The 11,178-nt window shown below is 36.5% G+C and overlaps 2 pseudogenes; both read left to right on the top strand.

Moving 5' to 3' along the window:
• The first annotated feature begins 7,731 nt into the window (after positions 1-7,731).
• LOC149221423 (uncharacterized) lies at positions 7,732-8,517 on the top strand (annotated as a pseudogene).
• A 165-nt stretch (positions 8,518-8,682) lies between these two features.
• The window catches only part of LOC149221422 (uncharacterized), a 62,351-nt pseudogene continuing 59,855 nt past the window's right edge, over positions 8,683-11,178 (top strand).

Raw genomic sequence — 11,178 nt, 5'->3', positions numbered from 1 at the left:
TTGATGATATCCACTACGCAAGTCTAACTTAGTGAAATATCGAGCATCTTTCAGCTGGTCTAGCAAATCATCTATCCTTGGGAGTGGGTAACGATTCTTTACCGTTATCTTGTTCAAGGCCCTGAAATCAACACACATACGCCAAGTGCCATCTTTCTTTGGAATCAATACAATCGGTGACCCACATGGCGAAGTACTTGGCCTTATGAAACCCTTGTCCAACAAGTCCTTGATTTGCTTCTTTATTTCAGCATTCTCCATAATAGACATGCGGTACATGCCTATGTTTGGAAGAGGACAATCTGGATGCAAATGGATTTCATGCTGAATATCCCTCTTAGGAGGCAAACCTGTAGGCTCCTGAAACATCTCATGATATACATCAACTACATCATACAGATCTGATTTAAGTTTTGGATCACAATTGTCAAATGACTCATGATTCACATCAACCTTGGGCTTAATCATAAGAAGAACAAAATTCTTACTTGAATTGACCAGCCTTTTTACCTGTCCTGCATTCACCATCGCTATATTTGTCTTCTTGCGATGAGCTCTAACAATGAACTCCTTGCCATCTTTGAACAGATGATACTTGTTTTCATGGCGATGAAAGATAGCTTTCCTGTCAAACAAGTAAGGACTTCCCAAAACAATTCCTGCTATATCAAAAGGTACCACATCAAGTTCAACTGTATCAATAAAGTGTGCAGTAATTGCAAAGCGCAATGTGCACTTTCTTGAAACTTGTAAATTTGCATCCTTGCAAATCCATCCAAGTGGATATGGCTTCGGATGTGGAATGGTCTCAAGTTTAAGCTGCTTGACCAAGTCCTCTGATATAAGGTTTGCTTGTGACCCACTATCAAAAAGTGTGTCAATCTTAGTATGTTTTGAAATCACCCTCACATGAAACAGTTCAATTCTTTCTTCCTCATTAGGAGCTTGTACATGGCAGTTTGAGGTACTAGTGCTGGCTTGAGTTTCAACTTCTTTTCCCTTCAAGTTTTTCAAACCCATGGCTGCAATTTTGGTTTCATCACCTGAATCTTCCCCTAAATCTTGTGGTGTAGATGTAGTAGCAGCAGTTTTCTGTTTCCCTTTGGATTTGTTAAATTGAGGTCTTTTTTCAGGATATAATTTCCAACAGTTTTTCTCCTCATGGCCTGGTTTAGAACAGTGTTTACATATCACTTTCTCACTCTCCTGTTTGACAGATGCATTCTTTTTTCCTTTTCCCTTGGAGGTTTTCTCTTTGCTTTTCCCCTTGGGGGGCTTGTTTCTACCCTCTTCAAATGTGTTTTTTCCCCTTGCCTCTAAATGGGTAGCTTGGACACAAACCTCGTCCAGGCTAGTAGGGTTAAACATCAAGATGGTGTGTCTAAGGTAGCTATGCAAACCACCAATGTATTTCAGCAAGGTGTCTTGGGACTGTAAATCTACCCCTAACAAGAGAGCTCTTCTCCTGAATTCTTGGGTGTAGTCTTGGACACTTTGACCCTTAAGTTGTCTGAAATTTTGCCAGTTCATAATGGCTTTCTGCATGTGAGCAAGAGGATAAAATTGCTTTTTAATGGCTAACAGAAATTCAGGCCATGTTAAGGTAACCTTACCAAATTTCTTGATCTCCTCTTTAGTCTTGGCTTCCCACCAGACTAAGGCTGCTCCATCCATTCTCAAAGAAGCCAACTGAATCTTTGTGGCATCATCATGCATATTTTGGATCCTCAAGTAAACCTCCAACTGCCTAATCCAGTTGTCAAGCTTTTCTGCATTCACTTCACCATTAAACATAGGTAATTCGAATTTTACATCAAGCTTTAAAAAAGGACTTTTTCCAGAGGATCTATGCTTATGAACAGAAGAAGACGAAGATGAAGAGGAAGAAGGTGAAGATGGGGGTGGTGGATCACCATTTCCTCCATGTCCTTTCTTGGAATGATCATCATCCTTCTTACCTCCTGAAGAGCCTTCTCCTTCAGGTGGATGTTTGGACCCTTCTCCAGACAATTTCTCATTTCTTTCTTGGTACAATATCCTCACCATTTCAGTGAGATCTAAGAAAGCCTTTCTGAAGACTCTTTCTTCTTCTCTTGAATCTGTCTCTAGAGGAATTTCTCCTCCATGCTCAGACATCCTTGAAGCTTCTGCTGAGACTCTTGAGGGTGAAATTGAAGGTGTAGGTGATGGCTCTCTGGCCTTCCTTGACTGAGGATTCTCTCTTTCTCTAGTCAACTGTCCTTCCCCTCTTTTAAGTTTCAACCTGGTCAGCATCAATACTTGCAAGACAGTTAGAAGATCTTTGCACAAAAACCCTGAGCTCTGATACCAACTTGATCTGAATATGAAACTACTTGAAATTCGTTTGCAAGGTATTCAATTCAGAAATAAACATATTTAAAAGCTTCCCATGTCTTGCAGAAATGAAACACATGAATTTTTCAGCTGATTACAACCCATTTAAGCATAGCAGAATTATTTCCTTTTACTGTTTAACACATAAAAACGAATTTGTTCTGCAAAATAAACCAACCACATATGCACAAGAAGTTGATAAAGCAGTTCACCCCCTCCAGGGCTACGTCTGCTGGGTCCAAAGCCTCCAAATGGGCTTGTCCTTGTTTTTATTAAATGCTCAAATTGAAAATACAGCTGAATAGAAGCATCTACAGGAGAAATAGATGGTATAAATGGATTCAGAACACATGAATCCTTCAGGATTGACTATTGGATCACCTCCAATGGATACCTGCAACCCTGTACAGTCTTCCCAATACTGGCCCCTGGTGGCTCCTAGAACTTTCACGGCTCCAAAACGTATGCAAATGACCTCTGATGGCTGTAAGACCTGCACCAATGGCTTCAGAAGGTCGAAATCATCCAAAATCAAAAAAAAAATTCGTCCAAAACCGACTTTCTGGGCCAAAGTTATGGCCATTTACTCCAGACTGCCAGTTTCCCCTAAAAGAACTCCAGCTAACTTTAGTGGAGGCCAGTTAGGCCCGCCAAATATGGCGGGTCCGCCAAATTCGGCGCCACCGCCAACTAATCCGCCAACTGACTGCTGTTACATTTAATGCCTTCATCGGAGTGCGTGCTGACCGTTAGGTGTGCTGGCGGTTAGTTTAGCTCCTGGTTTTGTTGTCATGGTCATATGGGTATGGGGGCTGGCCCTTAGGGGCTGGCCCCCTTCATTCCCGCCCATAACCATATTTAAAATTTAAAAAACATTTCTGCGCCATAACTTTCAAGTTCTGCGCCTGTGGTGTGCTGGTAACGTACTGTGTTTGTATCCAATAGGTCGTGGGTTCAAACCTTCGGACCTCCAACATTTTTATGAACAAAGGCGCAAATGCTTGATGATGTCACCCAGGGCCACGTGGCGCCCTCCGGGCCTGCCACGTGGCGGATTCTGATTGGCTGCCAAAAAAGGAATATTCTGCGGAATATTCCTTTTTAAATTTTTTTGAAAAAATTCAATTTTCTAATGTTTTGGGCAAGATATTGTTTTGGCCATATCTCCCTCATACGGCGACCGTTTTCCGAACCGTTTGCGGCGCCGGAATCGGGAGGACGAGCACTTTCCAGTCGTTCAGCTTCGAAACAGTTCTGAGCACTTTGAATTTTGAGCATGTTTACAACACCTAGGACTTGAGCACCTGATCAACTAGATGAATAATAAATCCTAAAGGCTCTCAATGGGAGTCTTGACTCAAAAACAAAATCATGAAACCCATGAAGCAAGTCAATAAAATAATTTCATTTTTTTCCTATTTACATCTCATTACATAGAATCATATTTCATGTCATTATGAAGACCTAACCAAGTTACAATTTTCAACAGATATTTGGATGAAAATAACAAGTTGTGTGAGCAACTAAGAGAGGAGATTGCATCTATGAGGGAATTAGAAGAAAAGAGCACTAACTTAAAGGCAATCATAGAGAATAATGAAGAAACCCTAAAAAGACCATTAGCTGAAGGTACATGCAGAGTGAATAACAAAGATGAAACCAAAACCAAGCAGCAACAACAAGAGACAAATAATGAGTGGAAGAAAATGATTCTTACAAAAACTTCATTTCCTCCTAGAGATGAGATGAATAAATTTAGAAGATCTCAAAGGAGATTCCTTGCTCCCTTGATAGACATCAAATGTTCTTCTTTCCATGAACCTGGTCAGGTAGCAACAAAATGTAAGAGAGAAACAATTTTAATCAGCATAGGATGTAGCAAACAGGAAGTGTGCCTCACACAAAAAAACATAAAAGACAACATATTTCAGATATAGAAAACACTTCCATGGTTACTATTTTTTGTGCAATGAAGTTGGACATAGAGGCATTAAATATAAATTGTATGCAAAGAATATCACAATAGTACACACACCATTTCCACCTTATCTTGGTCAAATAAGGTGATATTTATGTAGCAATCTTGCACACAAATCCAAAGAATGCAAATCAGAAAATACTCTATAAAGAGTTCAAGACACAAAATAGAAGCAACTCCAAGTAGACCAAACATTAAGCCAAAAAGAGATGCAGACAACAACAAAAGCCACACAACTAAGGTACCCAAGAGGAAAAAAAGGAGCAACTTGAAACTTTAATAACAAAATGACCTTATGATAGCCTCAAGGGAAGAGAAAGCCCAATAACGTTCCTTTAAGAGTATGACAATAGAGTTGGTTAAATTTTAATAACAAATACAAAAACTATCTAAGGATACCATGCACATTGAAGTCTTAAATATCTAAGGATACCATGCACATTGAAGTCTTAAATATGTAATAAAACTGTTTATGTAAGCCAAGATGTCAATGAGTCATTTTTTCGTCTTTAACCATTCCATTACTCTATTGAATAAGTGGTTGCACATCTTGATGAAGAGAACAAAATAAAAGATCTCTACATATAAGTGAAGATGAATCTACCACATGGACAATGAGAAGAGTCAAAGTAGTTGACGATGTTGATCTTCTAAATACAAGGTACCTGCAAAAGGAAATGAATTTACAAACCATAGGATTTTTACTGCAAATATTTTGACGTTTGTAAATTCATGAATCTTTTAACACAAGCAAAGGAAGTGGCTATCTAAATATCAGGGGATGCTTCACTACGTAGGAAATTTGAATAATACAATTATATTATTTTTTTAACCCACTTACACTTTGGGGTTAAGGCATTGCTTCAGTAAATCTTAAAAAAAAAAGAGGAGGAGAAGGATGTGTTGTGACTGGTGTGCATTTTCATAAACGTAAGAATCAAATTTCACACCTTTTGTACCAGGTGTAGTGGGATCAATATGTTTTGGAAAATCCCAACTTCCAAAAGCAATGCTTATGCTTAACATCACCATTTAGATGTGACTCGACATCGTACTCATAATTTCATGTATCCAAACCGGTTAATCCAATTTTCCAAAAGTCCTCATAATGTTTTTTTGTGGAACTCAATGTACAATCTGAGACAAAAGTAGAGGGATCTGCGGGTTGCTGCTAATAGGAAAGGTGGTATAAGGAACTTTGCTGTAAAGACAGGATTTTATTTTCACACCAACAAAGAGATGACAAGTAATGCATCACAACTATCAGAGGAAAAATGGAGAGAGGGCCAGTTGCTAAGGGTATATGTATCTAGCGCTACAATCCCTTACATTACAAGCAACGTTAAAGTGGCAACAACATTCACTGCAACATAATATCATTCCCAATGTTTAATGCACTCTTTATTGCCAACATTTGATATCAGGTGGCATCTTTCAGTGCATTGGCAAAACATTGGCAGCTTTCATAATAATCGTCAAAACTATCATATTAATGGGCCAGATTCCTGAAAAATTGTTTATTATGTCAACAATTTTCATTATTATATCAATTTGCAAGCAGTAGATGTGTGTTATTATTCTCTAGGGGGATGTCATTTTGACATATAATGGCATTTTTTTGTATGTTAAATATGGAATATCACTACTATGCGAGACCTGGAGAAAATCGTATTCCGAACGAATTATGTAACGCAATTTAAGAAAAACTTGAGATGAAAAGTTACATATTTTGCAGCCTTATCGTATTATGTTACGCTGGATATAATGGTGGCACAGAAGAGGTTATCGTATTATGGTGGCAGTGCATTGGATATAACGGTGGAAGTGCACTGGCTTAACATTTTGATATATATCGTTAGATATAGGTCATTCAAAGAGTTGAATGGTTGACACTATATGGTAGTTTTTTTTTTCCTCATTGGAAAGGGTTTTATGTAGCATATCTTAGCAGTGCTCATATTACAATGGATTTATGTACCATATCATGAATATTTCTCGGTACATCATAGAATATCATGGTATCATGGTGTTGTTTAAATACATGGTGGCAACTTATATTCTATTATATTATATTATATTGTGCGTTGGCATTAATTCATTGCACTGGGATTTGACATTATATTATGTATTTGTCATATATGCGAGGATGATATCATGTTCATTGTTGGTATTTAATATGGGGAGTTCACTATTCTCCGCTCTTATGAAAACATTGCCTCTGTAAGATTATCCCATTAACAACATCCTTCCGGTAGAGGGACATATCTTTTGGACGCTTGATTTTCCAGAACAATGTCAAAATTATTGTAGTAAGAATAGGACAATGCACAAATTTCTTTCTCACACATTTTGCTTATCATTCGTTGCTATACAAACTCTATGTTGGTGATATACATTGGTACCAATAATATAATTCGACGAATTTTATACATCATTGGGACCGCCGATTATGGGAATATGGATGACTGAATATTATCGCATGGAAAGATTATCATGGTTGAGGAATGCATTTAAAACCTTATAAAGGTGCCCATCAATTGAACAATAAAATAACGACAATACTTATCAGGAGAAATAGGGCTAAGTCATTTGCTCACCTCAATGTAAAAGTAAAGGAAGGGTGCACTCCTCGATGATCAGTTATATGGGAATATGGTTCCAAGCTTGAATGCACATCCAAATATTATCTACAAGTTGACGCAATGTGAAGGTCATATATAGCGTTATAGTGATTATGGTATATATTGTAGTACAATGGTGTGGTATATTGCAGTACAATGTTTCATATGTCAATAGAGATCAACGTATATGGTATTCTATATGGAGATGAAGCGTTAATATATAGGGCTTGAGAATTAATATATGGTATTACATATGGAGAGTTAATATATAGGGCTTGAGAATTAATATATGGTATTACATATGGAGATGTAACATTAATATGATATTCTATATGGTTTTAGTTAGAGTATATGGTATTATATATGCAGTTGGAGTGTTAATATATGAAGTTGGAGCGTTAATATATGGTATTACATATGGATCGTGGCCTGCGTTCTTTGCATCAGCACCATTGGTATATCCAGAGTATCTATGCTACTTCTGGTGAAGGATTGTATGAAGGTTTCAATTGGCTTTCTAAAAATGTCACAAACAAGGCATAATGTTGGAGCATCGTAATGTCGCTATGAGACCTTTGAGAATGGGTTGAATTCCATGCCTTTTGAATATTGTTTGTATACTTTTTGCAGTGTAGTGGACGAGTTTCATGCTTCTCCTAGTAAACTGAATTAGATAAATAATTAAGGGGCGTTGAAGATCTATTCTTGTAGTGTACTAAAATAATCCCCACCGCAGACTTGTTCAGCTCCAACTACAACTTGATCGCACTGTTGGCAACACTTATGGACAATTTGGATGGGGATGCCACTCCTGTTGTGGCTCGTTTTACTGCAGGCATGGTGTGAGCTAATGCAGGGCCTAATGTTGTAGAAGCTAAAATGATATACTACATTGATGAAGACCAATCATATATGGTGAAAGGAAGATGACTAGATAATAACAAAAGTTAATCGACAAACCAGTGACAAACATGCTTTGTGCTTGAAAGCACTCTTCAATCTGTACCATGTGCTTGAGAATTGATTTAGAAAACTCTTGGTTTACAAGTAGACTCTTAAGATGAAAGCTAATTGGAAAATTACATATCTTATCATTCTTCATTTCAAAAAGATGGATACATTCTTGAAAGAATGCAACGTTGCAAAGAATAATCAACGAGAATTTTTTTTTTTTGCTATTTCGAAAATTTTGAAAGACAATAAAGGCTTAGAAAATAATATTACTCATTTATTTTGAAGTACTTAGAAACCTTTAATGGTGAGAGTTAATACACAATAAGTGAAGGAAAAAAACGAAGCTATCAGGACCATTATAGAATTTGTTAAAACACCAGATATGTTCCAGTGCAACTTACTTACTATTCCTGTTGTGGCACAACTAGAGAGAGATGGAAATTATTCATTGATATACACAAATATTACTCACAAGTATAGATTCTTATTTAGGGACTGAAGCTGAAAATTCCAAATTATTGAAAAGCTATGGTCTTATCCATGAATATTGTATAAAAAAAAATACGGTTATTGTCTCTTGTTGATCTTGCTTCCAAAGGATCTCGATAAATGGTGGAGATGCGGGGTACAACTGTTGCTTTGGATTTTCTTATTTAGGGACTGAAGCTGAAAATTCCAAATTATTGAAAAGCTATGTTCTTATCCATGAATATTGTATATAAAAAAATACGGTTATGGTCTCTTGTTGATCTTGCTTCCAAAGGATCTCGATAAATGGTGGAGATGCGGGGTACAACTGTTGCTTTGGATTTTTTCGGTGTATGCATAATCATGAATGTTGTGATTCTCATAGTGTCCTCAGGCATCAAAATATTGCAAGAAAGGTTTTTGTTGGATCTTTTTAGCAGTTCAAAAACCTATATGAACAAGGTGATATGAAGCCAAATAATGGGTAATATTATTGAACCTTAACTTTGATAGTGGTTTGATGAAAGAAATCAATGGTGAACCTATGCTAAAGAATTGGAAGATTTTGTCCAATCAAAACCCCCTGGGATTGCTTTTAAAGGGGGAGGTAAGAAGGACACTTCTTAGAATGAAAGGGGAGGATCAATGTTTTTCCATCAATGCCAAAGGGGGACATTGATGGCATTATTTTCATTGATGGAAAAGGAGCAGAAAAAGAGTAGCAAAGGCATAGGAGAAACAAGGTATATTGTAGGGATATTTGACAGCAAGAGATGAAGTTGATGGCAAAGAAATAGCAGGAATAACAAAACAAAAAGACCAGCGTCAAGGAAAAGGAGGAATAGGAGCAACAAAAGAGCAAAAAAGGGATAACAACGACAAAGGAAAAGTAGCAGCAACAAGGAACACTAGAAGAGAAGCAAAGAAGCCTGCAACAAAGAAGAGTATCAAGACAATAAAAAAACATAGATATGACATTTTATTTACATTGTATTGAAGGAATTGTGTATTGTAGGAGAAACAAGGTGTGTAAAGGAGAAAACAGGTATGCTAGGTGTTGCATATGTTGTTGTAAAGTAGAAAGTTATGCTTGGTATGTTTGATGACAACATAAGAAAGGAGTACCAAATGCCTTGATGACTTGGTAGAGCATTGAAGCTTGCATGTGTTGTGTATAAGACTGATTTCAGGACTAGTTTATTGCAGAAGCTTTATGTGATGCAAGGCAAGCCTCTATGAAAAAAGGAAATGTAAGACTCCATGAAAACAAAGGAAAGGATTCTAAGACAATGACATGAAGATGTTGAGATGCAAGTCCAAGGAAAAGGAAAAGACGTTGTACAGATTATTGTGATGCATTAATGGCAAATGTTGTTATTGATCATGAGGAATGAATGCTCAATTATATAGTCATATGTTATTTGTATAATGTTACATGATGTTGGAATTATGTTGATGAATTTAATCATTACATGTGGAAGAAAATAATATTGAATGGAGCATTTATTTTTGTGTCCTATTATCCAAAATATTGAAGTTTTTGGAAACAAATGAGTGGAAGGAAAAGGGTAAAGCTTGTTCACTTCATATTCTTATGTGAGATACAAATAGCCAAAAAACTATGTTTATAAAAGATGTGATTTTTGAAGGAAAGGAGAGGTTAGAGAGTTAGAGAATGTGTGAGAGCTAATTGAGGTGTTATGCATTAGTTACCTAGCACATATGAAGCTTATGTGAATTGGATTTGAAGGGAAGAAGAGGCAGATATGAATATGGACATATGCAAAATTGATGACTAGTTAAACCAACATATTGTTGATTCTTGTTTGCTTTAGGGGATTGTAGTCTCCTTTCAAGTAGTATCTTGATAAATATCAAGTTGGAGCGTGTTGAGGTAGGAGCCTCCTATGGGTTGTAGCCTACATAAAACATATGGGAGTTTGAGCTTCCTTGCATGTTGAGCTTGCATAAAATTGAGGTAGCAACCTCCTATAGGTTGGAGACTACGAAAATTCGATGTAATAAGGGAGTAGGAGCTTACCTTTGCTTCACAACAATAACAAAGGGAGTAGGAGCTTACCTTTGCTTCACAACAATAACAAAATAACACTTTTCTCCCTTTATGTGTTTCCACTTATATCTAGTGTCCATATGTGTTCCTATTATGTATTGATGTGATGTATTTTTTTTCTTATTACTTGTTCACATATTCAATCTGTTGGTCATTATTTGTTAAGATGCTCATTTAATGTTTTAGTTAATGAGCTTACCTTTGCTTCACAACAATAACAAAATCACACTTTTCTCCCTTTATGTGTTTCCACTTATATCTAGTGTCCATATGTGTTCTTATTATGTACTAATGTGATGTTTATTTTTTCTTATTATTTGTTCACATATTCAATCTGTTGGTCATTATTTGTTAAGATGGTCATTTAATGTTTTATTTAATGAGTTTAAGGAAAATAATTTTAATGTCAATGAATGGACTAAGCTGATTCACCCCCCCACCTTTGTTTAGTCAAGTTTCCATCAATTGGTATCAAAGAATTTCCTTCTATGTAAGCCTAACAACTTGAAGGTAAACTTCGTTAAGTCATGGCATATCAAAGCATACCTGTGTTAAGTGATACAAAGTTCCATGAATGGAGAGATAAGGTTAAAACATAACTAATAGCTTCTGGACCTGGTGTATGGAAGCTTGTATGTGATGCTTAATACAAAGACTCTTCCTCTATGCAAGAACAATAGTGGAATGTTAAGAAAAAATGTGTTATGTATAACAATCTTCATAATAAGCAT

This window comes from Pinus tabuliformis, chromosome Q, assembly GCF_031772625.1.
Source record: "Pinus tabuliformis cultivar Carrire ecotype Pingquan chromosome Q, CPIR1, whole genome shotgun sequence".
NCBI classification, from domain to species: domain Eukaryota; kingdom Viridiplantae; phylum Streptophyta; class Pinopsida; order Pinales; family Pinaceae; genus Pinus; species Pinus tabuliformis.
This window is presented reverse-complemented; position numbering and strand designations above follow the sequence as displayed.